At 43.3% G+C, this 22992-nt stretch overlaps 1 protein-coding gene across 1 annotated transcript in view; it reads left to right on the top strand.

Annotated features, from left to right (window-relative positions):
• The first annotated feature begins 7509 nt into the window (after nucleotides 1-7509).
• The window catches only part of GPRIN3 (GPRIN family member 3), a 35911-nt gene continuing 20428 nt past the window's right edge, over nucleotides 7510-22992 (top strand). The window contains exon 1 of the mRNA XM_067297532.1: nucleotides 7510-7594. The gene's annotated coding sequence lies outside the window, so the exon portion shown is untranslated. The remainder of the gene's footprint in view (nucleotides 7595-22992) is intronic.

Genomic DNA, 22992 nt, shown 5'->3' with positions numbered 1-22992 from the left:
AAAAACTCAGTAACACATTTATTAGTTAGCTCATTTACTCATCTGGTGTCTGTGGTTTGTTTTTTTTTTTTTTCCCCGCATCCATTTAAATCAGTAAAAAAACCCTAGCAACTTCAAGGTCAGTTTTGTGGAACTCGAAGACAATTTTTTGTACCCATACATTTCCCTAGAAGCAACAGGAAAATGCCTTCTAGCTCTGTGGCTGTGAGACATACCTTTCAAGTGCAAAGCTCACTGAACCTGGACTACGCAGTGCTCATGTTCTCGAGGCGTGTCCCAGATTCCAAAGGAAAACCCATCTTTAAAGAACACACAGGCAAATCACATCATGATATTGATGTCAAGGCTCCTAATTCAATTCATCAGTAGCCAAAATGGATGGTTATTTCTGATAGAACTTGCATGGGGAACAATGACAATCTATACTGCAGAAAGCCCATCTCAAAATGCTTTCCATGGTTTTCTAGGGAATAAAAATGCTGGTTTCCTATAGAAAGAGCCCTGCACACGTCACAGAGTAGGAAGGTCAGTCCTGGCTTGAACAAGTCGTGCCAAACTCTTTGGTTTCAGTGATGGAGTTTGGATGTTCCCTGAAGCAAGACAGGACTTGAAAGGGGCAGCAACTAAAGAGAAGAAAATAAGTTCAGCAGAAAGAGTTACGAGGACAAGCAGGGAGGGAAAAACTCCAGGTGAACCCTGTCCATCTGAGTGAAACTAAGCCATGTGAGCTCTGGAGGACCTGTGGGGAAGGCACCGTGGGGCCCAGGCAGTCCTCCAGTGGGGCTGCCTGAGCCATGGAAGAGAACGTCCAGTGTGTATGGACGGAGCTGGTTACAGCAGGGTGTGAAAGCTTAACCAGAAAATAATCCTGAAGCACAGAAGACAGGACCTCACCTGCTTTAAGCTGAGGAACTATAAAATCAGTTAGTTTGATCTAATGGACAAGTAATAGTCACCACTGTGGTAAGAAAAAGAGCAAAAAAGGAAAACAAACATTCTGAAAAGATCAAACTCAGCTTCTAGAAGCAGCTAGATTGAGCTACAAGTAAATTTGTTTTTGTTTTTTGTTTTTTTGGGTTTTTTTTGCCAGAGATTTGTTTCCTGTTTATTTAGGTAAATAGAGCTGTTATTACCTGCTTTCTGATACCAGTAATGTTGCTAGATCCATGGCTGGGCAAGCAATATAATGGATGCATGAAAAGGCTCTTTTAAGCCAAAAATTTGAAAAGGCTGAAATTCCTTATTTTAGAACAGAATTGAGTAAGAGAGGACATGATAGGTAAAACAATAGAAAGCAGAGCCAAGAAAAAATAAATCAGATTTAAAAAAAATAATTCAGGAATAATGGGCATACAAGATGATAACCAGAATTGCTGCTCCACACTATGAAGATGCGTCACAGACACTGGTTGAGGCCATATGTTGGTAGGATTCTGGTGAGAACTTAAGGAATATATATAGAAAAGGGAAATGCTTCAGTTTTTATTTTATCAAATGCCCTGAATGAATATCAAGCTTTCTGTTCCAGGGCAGTACTGATGTGTTTAGAGGTCATATTACTTGTGATTTCATTCCACATTTTTATTTTCCTTTGGGGCAGCTGGTTCTAGACTGACATATGTTCACTGGCTGAACCATAGTTTAAGTCCACTCTGGTGATGTTTGATGTTTCTGGACTTGTCTTTCCTCTGGCATTCAACATAAATGCTATGGGCAGAGGATATCATTTAGCTCAAATTCTGAGGAGATTTCAGCAATGAAAGCTATCTCTGGGATTTTAAAATTCAAGCTGATGTGAGCAACATCAACTTGATTTAGGGAAAGAAACAGCTCATAAAGTTCGATATACTTAGTTATTTCTTGGGTTTGCCATGTTCTCTGTATTTAACCAAGAGCTTCTGCTCCTATTCAGTTCTTTTCTCTTCATTTCCGCTGTCTACTGTTCATGGGATTTGTTCTCAGTGCTTACACCTATCTATATTTTATTTATTCACCTTGCAGCATCTATTATATCTGCTTTTCATCTCACCTGTTCTCAGCCTAAATATCTGTGCAGGACAACTGTGAGCCGTAATCACCCTTGGTAGTGGTCCAGGCAACCACTGATTTTTTCAGTGGCATGAGGAGAAGCTCCCGTCTTAGGCAACAAAAATGTGAAAGCAAAAAAGTAGCTGCGGTTGCCCTGCCGAAAGATGTTTCTTCGGAAGTAACGTTTTACCCAGCCCACTGATGACCTCCGAGGAGAAAGGCAGAACTGTAGTCACAACTAGAACAAGCAGGTTCTTAAACCCAGGGCAGACGTACAGGATCTACAGGGGTCCTGCATCACAGATGTTTAACAACTCACAACTGTAGTGGGAAAAGTATTTCACTTCTGTTTGCCTTTATCAGTCACAAGCACTCTTTTAAAGGATCCCTGACTCATTTTACTATTTCCTGAAATTATCAAAATACCAAAGGTTTCTGTATAGAATCCATATAATTTAACTCGAGAAAGGGCTTTGAATGTTCTGTTTGATCTGGTGTATCCAGAGCCCCCATGTTTCTGATACCACATTAGCTTAATTTGTTGTTCACAGTAGGCAGTGGTTGTCTGAACAGACAGGTTTTGTAGTTGTACTATTTGACATCATTACTGTTGAATATGCACCAGAATACCATGTGGTGAGTACGTAATAAATCAGCTCATTATGTCTATAATCATTATGATTATGTGTTGTTCCAGATCTCAGTTTTGTTGACATAAAAGGAGGTAAACAATATAAATTACTGACTCATCAAATGGTCATTTTAATCTGTTGAAAAGGCAGGAGGGTATTTTTGTGCGGCATGTTTCGCATTTGCAAACACAATAATGAATATAGAGCTTGTATGTGAAATGGAAATAGCAGGATGTGAAATTAATCATACCTAAATGTATTGCGTTAGACACTAAGGGTGAAAATAAGTGTCACAACACATTGACCAAAAGCTTCCCAGCATACCAAAAGAATTGCACAGAAGCAAAAAACTGACAAGAGATGCATTGTGAGGCCAAGGAGAGTTTTCACAGTGCTGCAGAAATTCACACCGTTACATATTTTCAAGTGAAATTAGACACAGCTGCCTGGGGTCTAGCAACTAGCATATGGATTTGTACTGTTTTAGAACCATCGTGAAACGGAGAAGCATCCAAAATACTGAGTTCACTCACAATGGTATGCTATTCATTTCATGCATTTTCTTTATATTCCTTTTTTTTATCATTTTTAGAAAGACCATAATGTTTAAGGGGAGACATTTTTAAAGGAAATGCCACCAACAGAGCTCAATCTATCTAGCCATAAACGGTGTTTTCAGCCCCAGTGTAATGATCTAGGAGTGTTGTTATTGTGGCTGAACAGCGCATCCGTTTGCGAGATGCCTGGTACAGCCCATTAGGTACGTGAGAGGTGGAGGGAGCGGAGGATGCTGTGCAGCATGTGCAGTGAGTGTTTGCTCTGCTCTGTTGGTTGCACGGCGAGTGCGTGGTCGCAGAACACACGCGTCACGTCACCTCGTGTATCGCTTGCCTCTTTGATACGTTTGACTCTAATGGTACAGCTGCTGAGTGCAGCTCTCATACCAGAGGACTGTACCCTACCTTTTTTGGCTTGGCTCCCAATCCAAAACGAACACGTTCCTTCAGTCATTCGCTTGTTTTTCTGATTAATGGGAAGTAAGGATGTAAATATGTTCACAAAACTATAAATGTTAAACTGTTACATTCACAACTTTGCTCTTCATTGCTCTCTTCAGTTCAATATGCAGTGGGAGTTTCGCCTGAGAAAAGTTCTGCTTTTATTTACTTTTGAAGTAAGTTTGTACTCTTTTTCCTAAAGAACACATGAAAAATGCTGTATAAAACATGCATCTACAGAATTTAAATTCAGTGTCAATGTCAACAAAATTGAAAGTATATTGAGAAATAAGGTAGAAGCAGTGCAACGAGTAACAGGCCAGATACAGAGCTGATGTAAATCTGTGTATCCCTACTGAAGTAAATGAAATTATGCCAGTTTAGGCCAAATACAAATCTTATCAACATGTCATAACACTTCTTATTTTAAGGAGTCCTCAGTTCTATTTTTTTCTGTTACAGTAAAGAGTTTTCCTTTCTTTTAGCAAGATGGTGAGATAGCTTAAAAATGACATTTCATCCAGCCTGTCAAATAATATTAAAACATTGTACATGAGTCTCAAAGGTGCTGTGGAAGTATGGTTGTCATTTCTGATGGCTAATTGTATTCTGGCAGCACCTAGAGAATCCAGGCTCCTATTGCCCTGAGCTCTGGCCTAATGCATACCAGAAGATATTCCCTCTACAGTTAAATTTATGCTTTTGCCCTGGTCAACAATAGCAAGTTAAAGAGCTTTAATTCTTTACTACTCTTGATATTCTTAAGACTTATGCACACACTTAATTTTAAGCACGTTCCAGTGACTTTAATAAGTGCTAAGTACAGTGCTTAAAGCTAAGCAAACATTTATACTGCCCTCAATATGAATGCTTTTCTGCATTAAGTGCTACATAAAGTTAACATACAACAAATGTATATAGCTGGAGATTGAAGGGGACAAAAGGATGGGGAATTAAATAGTAAATCAGCCATGTGATGACTCACAGGTGCTTAAGCAAATGAGCTAAAAATTCAGATAAATAAGCCATAATAAGAATAATCTATATCTGTATATCTATATATGTAGTTTGCATTGATACCATGACACACTGATACCATGATGCACTGATCTGTTGGCATATGATAGCTTCTTTAGCATATCAGTACAGATCTGGAAAAGGTCCCCAGCCTTTCCAACTGGTAGTATGAGGCTGTTACTGCTGTGACTTTCAAGGCTAGATGGTCAACGGCTTCTCTTACGTGCTTTTGAAAATCCTGCCATGTTTCTACTTCAGTTAGTCCAAAGAAGGGGAAAGTATTAGCCATAAGTACTAAAACAGCTGAAATTTCTCACTTTGCAGATAGTGTCAGAGCCAAATAAGGACTGCCTGGAGACAAGTCTGATTCTCACCTGTCGGTGGCACGTTATTTCTTGCTGGGCATGGAAAGTTGGTGTAGAAGGGAATGGCGCTAATATTTTTCAGTGACTTGGAACTGGGAAAAAGATCCAGAAAGGACAAGATGGCAGTGGGGTGTTAAAGCTACATCAGAGGACAAAACAGGACTGGTTAGCTTGGAGAATTAACCGAGTTAATTGGTTAACTGACAAAAAAATGTGATTTTAGTATCTCAGTCTAGCTGGGGGTGTTATTACCAGAAGGGGTCTCTCTTAGGAATCCAAATAAGGAATCTTATGTTGAGGAAAGTTTAGAAAAACTGCACTAACTGTGACTGCTTCTGCTGAGCATCCCCCAAGATCTGGGGAAGTCCTTGTAGTAACAAGGTCTGTCAGTGCCTCTGGCTACCTCTTTGTGTAAGTTCAGCTGCTGACGAAGGAAATTGCACCATCCAGGCTTTCTTCTTCCTTAATGAAAAGGGGAAGCTTCACTGAAGTAATGTTAATGGCAGCAGGATTAATTTTAGGAAGTCTGGCAATGTTTCTGTAAAATTAGATCAATTAGCAGAATGATGAAGAGGAGTTGACTGACCCTCTTTGTCAACCTGACCTTGTATTGCCGACTCCAGCAGGGCCGTTGTGAGGACTGGGCTCTACGCAGCCTGCCAGAGCACCGAAACGTGTGGCAAGGAGCGCCCAGGAGCCCCTGACTGTGCAAATGCTTTAAATCTTTCCCTTTTGCTGATAGAGCTGGGAGCTGTCCCCGCTCTCCTCCCTCTAGTAAGATTCCCTAGTGCTGGATGTTCAGGCTCTTAGAGTAGCACCCGTTTGATTTTGACGCATGGAAGAAAGTGGTTATTGATAGTGATTATTGAAAACGTGTCTTGTATCCCCTATGGTTGAATAAGCCTCAAAAAGCCACATTCTGGGATGGATATTACATAAACACATGCTGATCTTCATGGCTACTGGTGGGGAAGAAATTGCATATGCCATGGTAGGGAATGTAAGAAGTGTTCTGTTTTCTAGATCCAGCGATGACTGCTTAGCCCATGAGTCAAAGAGATTTAGGATCAATATGAAGCCTGAGGGTGTTTTGCAGAACAGTGAATAAAGTGTGGATCCACTAATATGGATCAGGGGAACATGATTTATTATGTCTATGGCAATTAGAGATTAAAAAAAAAAGATTTGTTAGGTCCTCTAGTCCACTCTTCCCCCCCGCCCCCCAATCTTTTCCGTATTGTAAGCTAATGTAGAAACAGAGTTCTCCTTGCAGCTTGTGCTAGTCTTGGAAATCCTGCTCCTATTTACCCATAAAGAAAGGTACGAAAGTTATAATCTTCCTGGTTCAAAACCTGTATTTGACTTGAATCTCCTGGCACTGCAGAGCCATTTCCTGTGATTGCAGCAGACAGGGATAAAATTCCACACTGGTGGGAAGAAACCGAAATTAGATCAGAGATTTTCAGACAGTTATGAGTCCTAACCCCAAATGTTTTTGCTGCTGTTATTTTTGCGCGGCTCTGTTTTCTGGTGGCTCGCTGCGGGCCAACAGGGCAGTGCTTCATACTGGAAGCCGGGTTTGTGTCTCAGAAGCGACAATCCCGACTGAAACCGGAGCAAGACTTGCTCGGCATTTGCATACGCAGCGGTTCCGCATGCAAATGTGCGCAGCTGTGCGAGCGAAGGGCGCGCTGGGCGCTAGGCAGCGGGCGGCAGGCGCGCTTCCCCGCCTGGCACTCGCGGCGCTGGCAGGGGCGAGGGGAAGCGGGGGCCTTGGCGTGCGCAGGGCTCGGCCCCTCCCGCAAGGAAGCCGGCCCGCTGCGCGCCCTCGCTCGGCGAGCGCTTTTGCCTCGCGGCGGGAAGGCGCCAGCGTGCAAGGGGGCGGTGTGGGGCCGGGCCACTGCGCCGCGGGCAGGGACCGGGACGACGACGACCACCACCACCACCACCACCACCCCCCCCCCTCCTCCTCCTCCTCCTCCCCCCCGTGGCATGCCGCCCGCCATAGCGCTGTAAAAGCGCGGAGGCGTTGGGGGGGGGGGGCTGGCGTGGGCTGAGTTGCGCCCGTCCTCAACGCGGCGCCCGGGGAGCAGGTACGCGCGGGGGAGGCTCGCAGCGCCCCCCGCCCCGGGGCGAGCGGGCAGAGGCCGGGGCCGCCCTCCGGGGGCGGCGGCGGGGGCGGGCGCGCCGCAGCCCCAGCCCCAGCCCCGGCGCTCCCGCCTTCCCGAGCCGCCCGGCAGCCGCCGCAGCGCTGCTTGGCGCGGCGCGGAGGGGAGCGGAGCGGAGCGGAGGCGCCGCCGCCCGCCTGTCACGGCCGCGGCCGGGCGCCTCCTCGGCCCGCCCGAGTTTCCTCCTTCGCGGCGGGGAGGGCCGCCGCGGCGCAGCCCGCCTCCCGCCGCCGCGGAGCGCTGCTCCCGCCGCCGCCGCCGCCGCGCAGCCCGAGGACGGGCTCGGGCTCGCGCTCGGGCTCCCGCGCGCACGATGCGCTTCTCCGCAAGGTCACCCCTGCCCGCGGCGGCGGCGCGGCCGCGGCTCCCCGGGCGCCGCCGCGCAGGTGAGGGGCGGCGGGGCCGGGCGCGGGGGCGATGCGGGGCGGCGGCCGGGGAGCCGCGAAGGGCAGGGCAGGGCAGGGCCCCCCGGTGCCGGGCAGGGGGTGCGGCGGGCCGGGCCGGGCCGGGCCGGGCCGGGCCGGGGGGGGGGGGCGCGGTGGCCAAGGCGGGGGCGAGGTTGCCACGGCCGCGGTGGCGCAGCAGGAAAGGCGCCGCGGGCCCGGTGCAGAGGGACGTGCGGAAACCGCCCCCCGCGCCCGCCTCCTGCGGCCCCGGGCCGGAGCTTGCGGCGGCCGCGGGCTGCGCGCGCTGCTTTCCTGGCGCCCCTCGGCCCCTGCTGCCCCCGTCCGGGGCGCCCGGGCTGGGGCGCTGAGAGCGCGGCCGCGGCGGCACCGGCACCGTGCTTGCCCGCTCGGTTTCCGAGCTGCTGAACTGCATTGAAATAATGAAACGCGTTAAAGCCCAATGAGCCAAATAAGTCAGTGCTGTAGCTGCGCTGTGAGTGCGTTGGATGCGCTTTGAGAAGCCTGGCGCGGGCCGTTACGGCCGGTCGTAAATCCGTGACGGGCCTTTTCTTTCTCTCGCCGATGTCAGGGACAAACTCTCCATGGTCAAACCAGCCTACTTCTTGTGTCCCGCGCAGGCCTTGGCTTCATTAATATTTTTCTCCTTCATCCTTTTTTTTTTACCTCCCAGGAAGAGATAACAATGATGCCAGTAGATTTAATGGAGCCATAAGGAATTACTATGATCCCATAGTTGAACCCTTTGCATAATATAAGCCACAGACTTTTCCCCAGGGAGTTCAGGGTCCAGCCCACCAGCCTCTTCAAACAGTCTTGATTTAATGACTTTAAACGATGGGGAATTTACTGCATTCCTGGATAATTGGCTCCAATTGTTAATCTCATTGTTAAACATTTGCATCTTATTTCCAGTTTGAACTTTTCTGACTTCATTCTCTAGCTACTGGATCTTGTAAGGTCTTTGTCTGTCAGATTAAATAGCTATCTAGCTTCAGATAGTCTCTCTTCTGCGCAAGTATTTATGGACAGTAATTAAATAGCCACTTAACGTTGTCTCTGCTGAGACAAATAGATTGAGCTCCTTTGGTCTCTCCCTGGAATGCAAATGCTCAGGAGCAGAAATCACTCTGCTGCTCTTCTCTGAGCCCTTTGCGAAGTGTGGCCACCGGAGCTGCACACTGTATTCCAGTAACTGTCTCATTAATGTCATATACAGAGACAATAACATCGTGCTCAGTATTCCCCTGTCCATTCACCCAGTGATACTAACTTTTTCTTTCCCACGGCAGCACAGTGGGAACTTACGTTCAGTTAGTTACATGCAGTGATCCCTGCATTTCTTTTCGAGTTGGTGTTTTTCAGAAGTCGGTTGCCTGTCCTGTAAGGGATATTTAAATTAATTCTTCCTACATGCATAACTCTGGATCTGGCTGTATTCAGCTGATCTTTTCTGCCCCTCTCTACTCTTCCCCCCCCCCCCCAATCACTTCACTTACAGGGAGTCTGCAGCTTGGTGATGGCAACAGGGCTCTGGTGTTTCTTCTTCAAAAGTCAACTGAATTTTGCTAGGGGTCTCCACACTAAAGCCATCTCCCCATTTTTTTTCTTATTGGTAGCATTTGCCCCGTATGACACTTAAGTTGTTTGCAGTGTACTGGGCAAGAAGTTACGGAAAATAAATGGATTGAGCTAGTTTCATAACTGCTTTCATTCAGCTCTGTCTCCAGTTGTTGGTGAGAGATACTTGCTTTCCTGTCTTACCGAGCTGTAGATCCCTTGCTGGGTATGGTGTCTAGGCTGATGCATGCATAGTCATGATGTTGCGAATCTTTAACTTGAATTGGGCGAGTTTTACTTAATCCTAAGTGTGCTCAAGCCGTGGATTTATAGCTGTCTTTGGAAAGCACAGTGTTTGATAGTATGGGCCAGGAATATGTGTTTTTGACAGGATATTGTCAAGTTTTCCAGTAACATGTAGCAGCTCAAAGGAGACTGAAATGCTGTGGATGGATTTAACGGTCTGAAGGCACCTGTTGTGGGACATGATAGAAAATAGTGAAGTTCTTTTTGATGGGCTTTTTTTTTTTTTTTTGGTAACTTCACCCCTACTTAGTCAAGCTAGCTGTACTGCTTCTAAAAGCTTGTTGCACACGAGCTAGGAAAACACTGAGGGAGGGTGATATAAGAGAGGTGGAGGCCAAACGGTGCAGTACAGATGGTTTTGTGTGTGGCTGGTGAGTACACTGTACAGTACAGAGCACTGAGCCAGTCAGCCTCTAGGTAGAAGCACTTTGAAAGTACAAGAATCATTTCCTGTAGCCGCATGAAGAAACTCTGGGACTACAAACTAATTTACTGCCTGGAAAATTTCTGCCAGACAAGACTGTGCTGCTCCTGTGCTACAGAAAAGCAGGCTTTTTTATGCCTTTCACAGCAAAGGAATAAAAATGCCCCCCCCCCCCCACATAGTTTCCCAAAACATTTCCCTTATTCACTGGTATGGAGTGTGATGATAATTCCATTATAAGCCTATGCTTTCAGGAGTTTGTAGGTCAACAGCTGGATGCAAGTATGATATTTTTGCTAACCTTGAAGAATAGGCTGTTTGTAAATGGTAAGATTGAAAAATACAAGTCACTGGATTAAATCCTGTTCCATCTTTTGCTTCTTCATGCGGTTTCATTTGCAAAATTAAGGACTCAGACCTGTCTTGTACGTGCAGACCATCCCAGTGAAGTAGGTGAGGTGCATACGGTGAATACGGTCTGTTTCCATGAATAAAGATAAGAGGTTTCAGCCTTTAGAATGACCTAATTGTCTTGAAAGTACTGATATGAGAGAGAGGGGGGGAAAAAAAGTGAATTCTGATCATTGAATTACCTCAGAGGCACTACAGTGAGTTTTCCTGAAATTTCACAAAGGGTTTTTTTGTTTTACATGTCCCTGAAAATTTGTCTACGCAAAATACTGCGGTAGATAGAAAGAGCGATGGATGAAGGAGGTACCCTTAAAAAGTCTAAAAATCATTACTGAGCTAAGGTATCAGAGTTGACTAACAGAGTAATTCTGTTGGCTCTAGAATTACCATGAATGCTGTCTGGGTCGGTGTCATCATCTTCAGAGTTGTTTATCGTGGATATAATTGTATATCCCCACCAATATGCAAACTCAAAATGTTACAGCCTGGCGGATAACTTTCCCCATCCATTCAAACTCTGCTTCTTCCTCCCACACTGAACTAATCCCCCCCCACTTTTTTTTCTTGACATGTGCTCTTCTTTCTCAAGGTTACGCTTTCTGTTCAACACCCTTTGCAATCAGATGAGCGTGCATATCTTTCCATGTGGCGACTGGCCTCAAAACACCTCTGTCTTCGAATCACGATGATAATCCCAAAAGCTGTCAGGCCACTTCTAAGAACAGTAGCTGTTAATTAATCCTGTAGAGCCAGGACATATAGAAGATAGTATTTTTATGAGTTTCAAAGTTACAGTGTCAGTAGAAGACTGCTCAGCAAGGACAGACAAGTGCTCTGTTAGGTGGATTTCATTAGGAAGGTATGGTAGCAGTGGTAAAATTTGTCAGTCTTGGGTCCTACAAGTCTTGTTATTACCACTTTTGTTTTTGGACGACAGTAAACCCCCTCCACCAGATGCAGTCAAAAGGAGGAACCTGATTATATTAAAAATGGTGCTCTGCCACTGATTTGTTTGTGAAATCTTGACTGGTACAGAATTAAAGCAAGCTGCTTGCAGTCTTACAGCTAGAGACAGACCAAAATTTTGTAACTTTTACCACTGTGCTTCTAGCAATGCCTTGTTTTTTATTTTCTAAAACACACATTAAAGACAGAAGTGTGACATAGGCTGAATCTACTTGCCTGTGTGGATTTAAGTGCAATCCTGGGTTTACAGTCGATGTTATTTAATGACATGTAATATTTTCACAGCTGATAAAATGTTCATATCTGGCCCATAGGGTTAAGAGCTGGTTCTGTTTGTGCAAGGTACTTTAAAATCAGATGTGTAGTTAAAGAAAGTGAAACACTAAGTGACCAGAAAGAAGTTTAGCTGCAGAATCAAAACAGAGGCCTCAGTCCTTTCCTCAGTGTACATCTCTGCACAGGCATAAACAGAATAACTTGCCAAAGAGAGAACCAGTATGAGGGAATAATTAGTCATACTTTCATATTATTGTGGAAGACTAGAAATGTAATAGAGAGTCGTCCAGTGTTGCTGTTTATATATTAAGCTTGGATGCAAATTATTTGTAATGTAAGCACCAATACAATGTGACAAAATGTCTAAATGAGCCCACATTTGGTGTTATACAGTGGATTTGGTATTATAGAGTGGATCATTTAGGTAAGCATCACCTTCTTAAGAGACAGAACAAAGAAAAGATTGATGGTATTTACTTAAACAAAACAAAAAAAGTTCTGGATATTTTCTGAATCAAAACAAGTGAAAATACCTTCCAGTAAAAAAGCTTTTGAAAGTGTTCTGAGCACACTTTGCTTTTTCAATTAGTAAAAATAAAACGAATATATGTAGTCCTTTTCTATTATACCCAAGGATTCTGGATGCAATAACAATTCTATAGAAACAACAGCTTGTATTTATTAATATTTTAATCATAGATGATCAGTTACATATTAAAGGTAGCTGATTTGTTTCTTGGTTAGAATCAATGGCTGAAAGTTCACATTTGCGATTTGGCAGCGGATATGAAAGGGCAGAAATGTCAGCATGCTGCTGAGTAAATATGGAGAAAGTGCATCGCCAACACTTGGAACTCCGTTCAGTGTGTGAGTGATGGTGGCAAGGGAAAAGATGGAGACAGAAAGGTTAGTGACTAGGAAGCAGCATAATATCAGTTTGCCCCCTGATTTGACCTCTTTTAGCAGTGGATGTGTGTACTTGGGAAGAATAATTAAGTGGAGGGAAAAATGCCAGCAATCACAATAGATACTGCGATGAATTACTCTAAGCTTCTGTCAGGTGCTGCAGTCTGAGGGACCAGGTGTGTCCACAGAGGGATAGATTGGATTTCCCCCCCATCTCTCTCTAACTCCATGGTCCTGTCTTAGAAAACTTAGTGGCAGGTGAGGAAGCTGGTACCGTGGCCGTTACCAAACTTACATCCCAGAAGGTTCTGTTATTTCTGAATGATCCAGGAACAAGAGTCTAGTTGTAGTTGTTTGCAGCTCCCGTTGTTTCTACTGTTCATTTTACTGTATTTATTATACATTAGTAAAATGTGGTAATAACATTTGAGTTCCCTTACTTTCTTGCCTGCTTTCCTCGCTCTGAAAATAGTCTCGCTTAGCAGGATAATCACAAGGAACACACTTCAACAAGCACCCAAGTGCTTTGTTAATTTATCAGTATCTGTGCGTACAGTACCTAGCACAGTAGAGACCAGCTCTAGATGAGACTCCAAGGCCTTATCACTTGGCAAATGGTGTCAATTTATTTTCCCAGCCAAGTTGTATCGCTTTATAGCTTTGGAGATGAAATTTGTTTTCTGAGGAAGTGGAGAATAAAAGTTTTGGAATAGGATTGTAAGAAGAGTGTATTGTAAGCTGAGATATTTCTTGTCCCCCACTCAAGCAACCCTCACAGTTACCACTAAGGAAACAAAAACAACTGATAAAATATGTCTCAAGCATTTTGCTCAACAGGAATCTCGACTGCAGTCTGATGAACTTCTGATCCAGTAAGCAGTAGTGTTGCTAAGTGTAAAATCATTCATATTGTCTATGGGTTGTTCATGGGTTCTGTTCATTGGTCACAAAATTTCCACAGCCAGAATTTCAGCTTGTGCAGGGGAGTCCATCAGCACAAAATTGACCCATCAGCCTGTTGCAGGACAGGGTGAATAGAAGTGCGGAGGGAGGGCACGCTGCAGAGCTAGTGTTCTGCCAAGCTCTTAGATGTAAAACCTTCCAGTTCTTCTGCAGAAGCCCCTGATCAGCAGATAGCTTCGTGATAATAAGCACACCTTAGAAATACTGTAGCTTTCGGGTTTTGCTTATTTCCTCTTCTCCTTTTGTTTTCAGGTGCCTTGTTACCTGCTAGCAGCAGTTTTTACGAATGAACTAATTCAGGCCGATATGTCCTAACATCTATTATTTCTTTATATGAAGTGCCTGCCAAGTCGGTGGTGTGGAACGCATACATCATGATTTGGCAGTCAGCGCATCCAAGTTGAAGAAGCTCAGAGAGCAGTCAGCACCTGCAGAGAATAGATTTCTGATGGGTAGTCCCACAGATTGTGCCATTGCATGCCATATTGATCCTATCTATAGACTTGTAAACGTATGTCAATGAAGATTTACAGTTAAATATTACCCAACAAATATAAAAATATCACAAGTTATGTAATCTCTTGTGCACACTCATTTGCACACACATACACACACACACAAATGCTGGGAAGATCTGTTTTCTGAAGATTGGGTAGTTGAGCAAAGTTTGGCAAGAATCAACAAAGATGCTTCAGTAGTTCAATTTGCTGCTAGTATAAATATTTGCTCAATTTAAACATAGTTTGAGTATGACTGAAATAGTACATAACAGGTTGCTATAAAAGAGCTTGAAATTAGAAGTAATGAAACCTTATTGTCCGAAAAAGAATACACATATGATGAAAGTACCAAACACCCAGTTTTGGAAAGGCAGATCTTACTATTTGCACCTTTTTTTGACTCTTTTTCTAAGTGAACCAGGTGTTTCTGAAATCTTGAAAAGTGAGGAACCTTCACGTGCATTCTCCCTATGAAACTGTGTCATTAGATTCTGCTATAGCTCATTGATGGTAACTACTGTTGTCAGCTCTTCGAGACCAACAAGTAACTAACACCAGTTGGTGTTGTGACCCAAAGAACAGGTTGGTCTTCTATATGCATATGTGGTTTTCTTTTCTTTTGGAACACGTTGGACAAATATTGGTTAGTGTGATCAGGATACCAGATTGCATTCTAGTGACGAAGGTCTTTTTCGTTCACTACTTCCAGTGACGCTAGTGTGTGAGCAAACAAAGAGCTTGGCTTATAAAAGGAAAGTTAAAAAAAAAAAAAAAAAAGAAAGAAAAGAAACAGTGCAAGGTGCTGTGCAATTATTTTTGCTGCTGTTCATGCAAAAAAACAACAAATTCAGACAGAGAATATGAATCTTATGCTGCCTTATGACTAATCGTAAAAGGATACTGTAGAAAGAAATGGCTTCCTCTCAAATGATGACAGCGAAGTCAGTGAAGATTTAATCAGAAATTTTCCAGTGGTTCCGTGTCCCCTCTTAACATGCAAGGCTAGAGCTGCTGCTCCATCAAAAACCAGCAGAGATCTGAGCAAAACAGTTGAAGTGTTGTCATGGAACCAGTGGGATTTTCCAGCATGGGTTAACAAAGGGTCTCATGTTATTTTAAAATTGTGTAAATCTGGAGTCAGTTCACTAACATCGGTGAGTGCAGATAATGAGGTTGTTGGGCCTAAGTTTTGCCTGAGTGGAACAGAAAAGGAAAATATACAGTAGACTGGTCACTAATCTGATTTTGCATGGCTTTGTGGAGAGGTGAGTGTTCCTGAAAATAGCCAATAGAGCTGGAGTGGGATTTCTCTTGTACTAGGGAAACATGGTGTCTGTCAGCTCAATGGTTAGCCGAGTCCCTTAACCTATAGCCAGACTGACTAAAACTGATTTTCTGCGGCTTTGATCCTGTGTAGTCGTTTTGCCTTCATAAAGAGATTGTAAAACATTTTGAAATCAAAGGACTGGTGCTTTACCTCCAGCGTGTTCTATTTTTGCCAGGGGGATTTTAGTGTGAAAAGTAGCAGGTATGCCAAATGGTCAAGGAAGGGTACCTCCTTTTCCATGCAAGGTCCCAGGATTGTGATTGTGGAGTGTTTCCCAAGGTAGGAAATAGAATAAACTGAGTAAATCTGGAAAGTCAGAGGACTACATTAGAAATGGACTAGAAAGGAACTCTTCCACTCTAACAATGTATAGCAAAAAAGATAATGTGGACAAAGCACTTGTATTTTTTAGTAACGTCTGATTTTCTTACAGACTACCAGAGTAGTCTTACAGTACTAACAGAGTAGCTTTTAGGATGTCCTTTTTTGTTTGGTTGGTTTGGTTTGTTTTTTTGCACAGGGAAATAAACTGGATATCAGCCAGTCCCAAGCTCAGGAAGTGGAGAGAAAAAAGTCCTGTGGTTCTTCCCAGCTCAGCTCTGCTAGAAGCAATCTTGCTGTTGTGGACTCTCTGGCCCTTAGTCTAGAAAGGGTTGAAGGATAATCAGCCCTTAGTATTTAACTTCTTAACCTTGATGAAACTAAAGGGTCACTGTCATTACTGTCATTCTCCTCACTCTGAAGCACCAATTTGATGAAAAACTTCATGGTTGATAGTTTTAGCTTCAGGGATGAGTCATTAGGAAAATGATAAAACATTATAAGCATGCAGGGTGGCGTTGGAAGGGGTGGAAGTAATGTGATAAAACATTTGTCAGAAAGATGATACTCTGAGAAGAGCTGTATGGAAACAAGATGACAGAATTATTCCACCCTGGAAGTCTAGTATTTCACAACAAGAGCTGAAAGTTTTGTAACACTTCAGCAAGCTAAGACATCTCCTTATTTATTGAAAGAAAATGTTAATCCTCCCCTTGATGTTAATAATTAGGTGATATCAGTTAAAAGCTGGTGAACAAGCTGTGAGTTCTGTGCAAGATTATGAAAACCCAGATTTCTACTTGAGCTAAGCAATAGCCCTAAAAGCTGCCCAGTTTCAGTACTCTGTAAAATAAATTACTGATTTCCAGTCAATTTGTAGGGATAGGTATTCTAATGACAGATGCAAATGTGATAACATTTGACAATTCTTAGGTGCAGCACCAAAGGCATTTTTCACAGAGAGGGCAAGTGATTTTTCTAAGGGTCACCCATGACAGTGGTGTGACAGGATGAAGTAACCAGGCTTTCAGGCCCCTGTCTGCTGTCCAGTCCTTCAAATAATCCTGTTTATGCCATAAGCATAGGCACTACTAATTGCAAATGTGCTTTCACCTATCTGAGCCAAGGGCTGAATAGACTTGGAGAATCCATACCTGCACATCATGGCTTCAGGTCACGACTGTGCCAAATTTGTGCTGCTTACGTCATGCCTAAGAACAAAGGGTTCTTAAATTCAGCCTGTAATTTTGGCCATGTTTTAATGGTGCTAGAAATGAATGAGGATGTAGTGTGAGCTATGACTGAAGACAAACTTCCTTTATTTCCCAAGAAGTTGGGCCAGCTCCATCAGGAGATGCTGAGGAAAGTTTTAACAAATAGGGATTACAGCAGGATTAACTTCATTAGTTTAGCTGCTTATGCTTTTTGACATTCAATAATGGATTTAGCCTTTATTATTTGTTTAAGTTTGGTTTAGCTTGATGCCCAAGAAATGGAGGGGACAAGCAGCTTCCTGCTGTGTACATCAGACATAATAACACAAAGTTGGTCCTCCCTTTGGTGAGGAGTCCTTCTCTCTTGACTGTGTTCAGGATGCACATCATATTGAAGGGAACAACTGAAACCTCAAGTCATGGGGCTGCTTTACACCATCCACAGTGTAATAAAAGCAGTCAGATAAAGTAATTCTATCATAAGGCCTGGAAGCCTTCCCTTGGAAATATCCCTGTATAAAATGGCGTGCTTTGAGAGTCGTTTCCAGTTGGACCATACTTGGCCATTATCGTAGAAACGTGCACCTGATATTGGGAAATGGCAGAACAATATGTATCCAATTCAAAAGACACTTTATTATGAAGGGTCTCAGGGGACTATTGCTTGGGAAATGTGTTTTTATAATAAAATGACCCATTTTAGAATTACAGTTTTCCATTCAACAGGAGGCGGGAAGGTGGCAGGAGGTTTGCCAAAGACATGGACGATAAGTGCACTCACATTTGGTCCCTAAAAAGAAGACAATGTACTGAGTGTGTTAATGAGGTAGTGCATGGGGTTTTTTTCCGTTAGGTTCCTGCGTGCAGGGTATTTGTGCGTGTCTATTATATCCGAAGCAACACGCCTGCAAGAATATGAGCAGACATCCCTGTCAGGAGCCAGCCCAAACAGGCAGATGATAGGGAAAGAGCCCACACAATGTCTGTTTGAGCCACCCCTCAAAAAAGGCTTCCGAGAAGAAAATAAAATAAAAGGAAGACAAGGCTAATCATAGTTTTGTTAAGTATCTAACTAGCAAGAAAAGTTCAATTGCACTACGTTTCTAGTACTATGATTCCTGGTGGTGAGCTGTGTAACACATCATTTGCCTTTACTCATCAATTCCATGTGTACTGATGCTCCAAGACACAACCCACATGTTATTGCTTCTGCAGTTACAGAGCCTGCCTTCCAGTGACTAATGAATCCCACCTACAGCCTCAGTTTGTGTCATATTTTGTCCTTTTAAACTTTTCTTCTTTTTTGGTGTGATTTACAGTCTAGCTTCAACAATCAAAGTAGCCTTTAACCACCGTATGTGTTCAACTAGTTGGCAATCAAAGCAACACCAGTTATTGTAAAATCACACTAGAGTTAGTAACTAATATGCTGCTCAGAAGAAAACTTAATTAAATGGGTGAAATTTAACCCCACAGTAGAAGGCTGCAGTCCCATCAGTGGAGCTGCGGCAGTTTGAGAAGTCTAAATTTGACCTTTTACCAGAGGTATCCAACCAGAAAATACTAAATTGATACGAAATTATTCCAAACACCATAGTTGCCATTCTGGCATGAAGCCAGCCAACAACATTCTTGTAGTCATCCAGTATGTAGGTAGCTGATTCAGAATGAAAGTAGAGCAGATGTGGTAGAGCTGAATGGACAGGACATTTAGATGTGGTCCTGCATTCAGCCAGTAGAATGCTGTTTTGAATCCCTGTGCTCTACAGTCCCGAGTGACTGTCCTGAAATGCCCCTGCCTCGTACAGAGCAACACTGCCATCTTGAAGAGCAGATAATGATCATAATGAAGTCCCAGGAGAATGCTAAAATGCACAAATGCTTGTGGCCAGATAGAGAATATAGGAGTAGGGAAACAAAATGTAGAGGGGGGTTGTTCACATAAAATTATTAAAATGTGACGGGAATTCTGGCTGCTTAAAGAGCTTGTAGTATCATTTGTCCTTGCAGCAGTTTTGGCCTCTGTTTTTCTAGGGGTGCGTATTTCATCGACCCTGATAGGGATTTGCTCTGATGCATAGGTCTGCCTTCACAGGATAAAGATCTGCTTTCAGGATGGATGCTTGAGTGAGTCCATGCTTGAGCATGAAGTTTGGCCATGGAATTTCTAGTTGCTCTAATCCAGCTGTTGTTAAAGGTTTGGTTGTGCCAGGGACTTCTGCAAATCCTAAGGAACCTGTCTCCAACATGCTTTGTGTGGATGTGGTGTGCTGTATGAAATTTTCAAGCCCAAAGCTTTCCATGCAGTTCGTTGTAACAGTTTCCTATCACTTAGTGTAAACAAGGCCAGAGTGGTAGCAAATGTGCACAAAAAGGCTTTGACTGGATCTTGTCATGATTTTGTCAGTTCTGTGTCTGGTTGCAGGAAGCAGTTTTCCAATGGCTTTATGCAGTCTTCCTGATGCTTCCTTGATCCTTTTTCTGAGTGGAGTCAGCTCCTCCTCATCTCTTGAATGAAAACAGGAGTGTAACAGTTCCTGTTTTCTGGCAGACCATGTTTTGGTTCTCACTAAACTTTGCGCAGTGAAGTTAAAGACAGAGTTTAATGTGTTTTGGGATGAACCTGTTAGCTTACTCTTGGGGAGCATTTTGAAGAATGAATGCATGTGAGAAACCTGAATATATATTACACCCTGAATTAGAGCAATATTATTCCATCTTCCCTTCCCCCTCTCCAAGGTTGACCTTGTGTGTGGCAAGTAGAGCCAAAACCCATGTGCTCTTGAACTGAGCTCAGTGACCTGGATTTAAGTGGGGTAAACTTCTGAAGTGACCTGGTCTTCATCTGAAATTCTTCACTTGTGATAGCTGAAATGGTTAATCAGTCATATACACTTGATGACTAATTCTGCCTTTCTTGAGAAAGGATTTCCTGTCTGTGACTGAAAAGAGGGAAAATGGGCTTTCCCCTTCTGCACTTCTGCATCTTTCATTTAAGTTGCCGCACTTTCCTTTTTTTGCTTTTTATGTCCCTATACAGAAAATTACTTTCTGTATGGTGAGAGAGCAACGTTTTGAGTAGCGTTGATTTTGTCAACCACTGCAAGAAAGAATCCTAAGAGATTACAAAAATTCAGGAAAAAGAAAAATTACCCAATGGAGGCTTAGAAAGACAGAGCAATGCTGAAGTATGAACACGGTCACCATCACAAATATCTAAACATCATTAAAACAGTGTTTCAAAAGGATAATATACCATGGTGCAAAACACGCTTATAAAAATGTCCATTCCCTGTGAACAGCTTCCTGGCCTTGAGCTATATGAAGCTGTGAAATGCTCTGGCAAGGAGCACAGAGTAAGTGACAGATGGGGAATCAGTGCTGGAAAAGCATTCAAGCCTGGGTCGAGGAGGCAGAGGGCCAACAAACTTTTGTATCACATGGACCAACTTACTTTCCTCCCCCATGCCTCTTTTTTTAAGAGGCAGCTCTCACCTTTACCTCTTACCTCTCCCTGCCTCCTTACAAGCCCAAAATTCACTCAGCAGCTGTAGAGGTAAATGCATGTAATAAAAGGGGTAAAGCCCACCACGTGTATGTGGGAGAGGGATAGTGTTCCAGGGATCAGCATTTCTAGACTAACTTTGTGCTCCTGTTTTGTGGGGAAAAACTTAGGACTGAGCTGCACTAACCTTGAAATGCAGCATGAATTTCCAGGGGTTCCAACCTTTCCCTTAAATTAAAGGGTAAAGTTCTTACAATGGGGAAAAACAAGTTGCCTGTCCTCCTGGGAAAGGAAAAGGGTAAGAGGTCTGAAGTGGTGATGTGGGATTTTCCTGCCCACCTGCACAGCTGTCTCTGACCACCTCCCATGGCAGTCTGCATTTGCGAAGGTGTTGTCTTTCTCCTGTTGACCTGGAGTAGAATAAATGCACCAGTTTTCCTGTGGCTGCCCAAGCTTCTGGTTTGTAGTTGTTAATAAACTGGAGAGCAGAGTGAACAGATTTGAGGTAGTGAGGATCAAGCTACAGTAAGTTATCTGGGCTGGGCCGTCTGGCAGCTAAGCAGGACGGAAGGGGAAGAAGTAGAGCAGACTCCTCAGCTTAGTGACAGCTAAGTTTCTTGGCCTGGGGCCTGAGTTTTTGATACTACACCTATACAAGGAATACTGAATAAATTGGTCTTCGTTTCCTAGTTCCATAACCCAGATTTGCTTCATCTTACACTTCTGACCCTATCTGCCTCTCTGTTCACATACTTCCTCCATTCATGCTTGGTCTGCTCTGTGTCCTCTCTGCTCTTTCCCACCGACTGTAGATTTGCAGGCTTCATTCAGAACAAATTACTAGTCTTGCTCTATGCAGAAATAAAGTTCATATATAAGAACAAGAAAAGTAATTGAATCAAGTCACTTGCTCAGTATCTCACTGCCTGCTGCCATGTTCACGCTGGATGTCGTCCTCTCCATTTTCATGCGTTCATACCCCATCTGATCTCATGCCCTGTCTGAGCTTTCTGAAGAGCAAGAACATTAACAGAGTCTTTTTTAAAAGTGCTCACCTCCTTGTAGAAAAACTTACAGATCTGCAGTGGTTGCAAGTACTTTTCTCAGATTGATGTCATGCTCAGGTCAGTAACGTCCTTTGCTTGTTCAGCTTTAAGACTGGCCTATTTTTTTTTTTCAGATGCTGACAGCAGCTTATGCTGTACACCTGTTTGTTTTCCTAGTTTGTACTTCAGCAAAGGTGCTGGTCGTCTTTGCCCCTTTATTGATTGAGAGCTCATTCTATGGCAGTAATCCATCAAGGGGACACCTCTCTCAGTTTGAATATATTTTGGTAATGTTTTAAAAGCAGATCTCCAAAGCCAGATTCCTAAACTAATGACTGCAAAGAGTCTTTAAGTAGAAAGTGATGAGATGAAGAAGCTGTCTTGTAGTTAGATCACTGACAGTAGACCCTGACTCTACTGTAGTTTTTTTCTGTGATCTTGAGCTGTGTTAGACAGTTTCTAACGAAAAGGCAGGAAAAGTACCACTTCCTAATTCCACTCTGTATCTTGCCTGCTTAAGCTGTAAATATTAAGTATCTCTATGGTCACATGTAACATCCATCAAAATGGCAGAGTATTTTAGGGCCTTTAGGTATTTTTTGGATAAGAACAGGAACAAAGGGATTGGTTTTTCAAAAATATTGAGTACCTTGTGACACACACTGGTTTTACTGGTATTTTTGATTATTCAGCACTTTTGAGAATCAGACTCCTTTGACTTCAGAGCCTCGCTTTAATTACGCAGATTAGGCTGGATGACTATCTTTACATTAGCATGTATCAATTTTTATGTCTGTCTGCAATTGCATATGTATGCATAGTTTGTGGTAATAAAAATTACGTCCGTAAATAGGATGTCAACAAAAAATTGTGGTAGGAAACCTATTGTGCATCCATAGCTGTCCGATGGCTTATGAAGTACATTGTGATTACCTTCAAGGAGGTCCTGTGTGGAAATAAATCATGTTGTCTGGATTTTCATAACGACTCTAAGGTTGCCATGTATTTTCTTACTCCTTCAAATAGGCCTCTGTGCACAAGGCATCTACGTTCGATGTGAGCCTAGTAGTTGGGATCTAAGCTGTGAATGATCTGTTTTCACACCCTGCCAGCTTCCACTCCAGCCGACTTAGAAACAAGGACAAAGATATCATACAGCCCTGCTCGTTCACAGCTGCGCTCTAGCAAGGTACAGCGTGACCTCAGCTCACTTCTAAGACTCACAGGTTAAATATACTGGCAGTTTGAGCCAGGGCAGCTAAAACTGCTCAGAAAGGAACTGAAAAGGAACTTGGATTGATGTGAGGAATTGGGTATTAGGAGGTGAACTACATACTCAAAGCTGTTGCATCTCTTTTTTTGAATGCTTGGGAGCATGTTTTGCCCTTGTACCATGAAGCAGTTGCAGGTAGCTTAAGACTACATGTGAAGGTGGGCTAGAGGGACAGCTGCCGCAGTGAGTGTTTGTCACCCTGCCCCTGGCACTGTTTGTTTTGGTACTGGCCAGGTGGTCAAGCCAGCCAGCTTCAATAAACCTGAGACTTTGTTAAACACAGATGCAACATAACTTGTTTGAGCCATCATTTCAATTAATGCTAATTATAGTCATTAAGCAGTTTTGCAATCATCTTGAGGGATGGTAATTCAATTCAAGT

The sequence above is a fragment of the Apteryx mantelli genome, chromosome 5 (assembly GCF_036417845.1).
Source record: "Apteryx mantelli isolate bAptMan1 chromosome 5, bAptMan1.hap1, whole genome shotgun sequence".
In the NCBI taxonomy this organism is placed as follows: Eukaryota; Metazoa; Chordata; class Aves; order Apterygiformes; family Apterygidae; genus Apteryx; species Apteryx mantelli.
The sequence above is the reverse complement of the archived record's forward strand: the minus strand, read 5'-3'. Positions and strand labels throughout refer to the sequence as shown.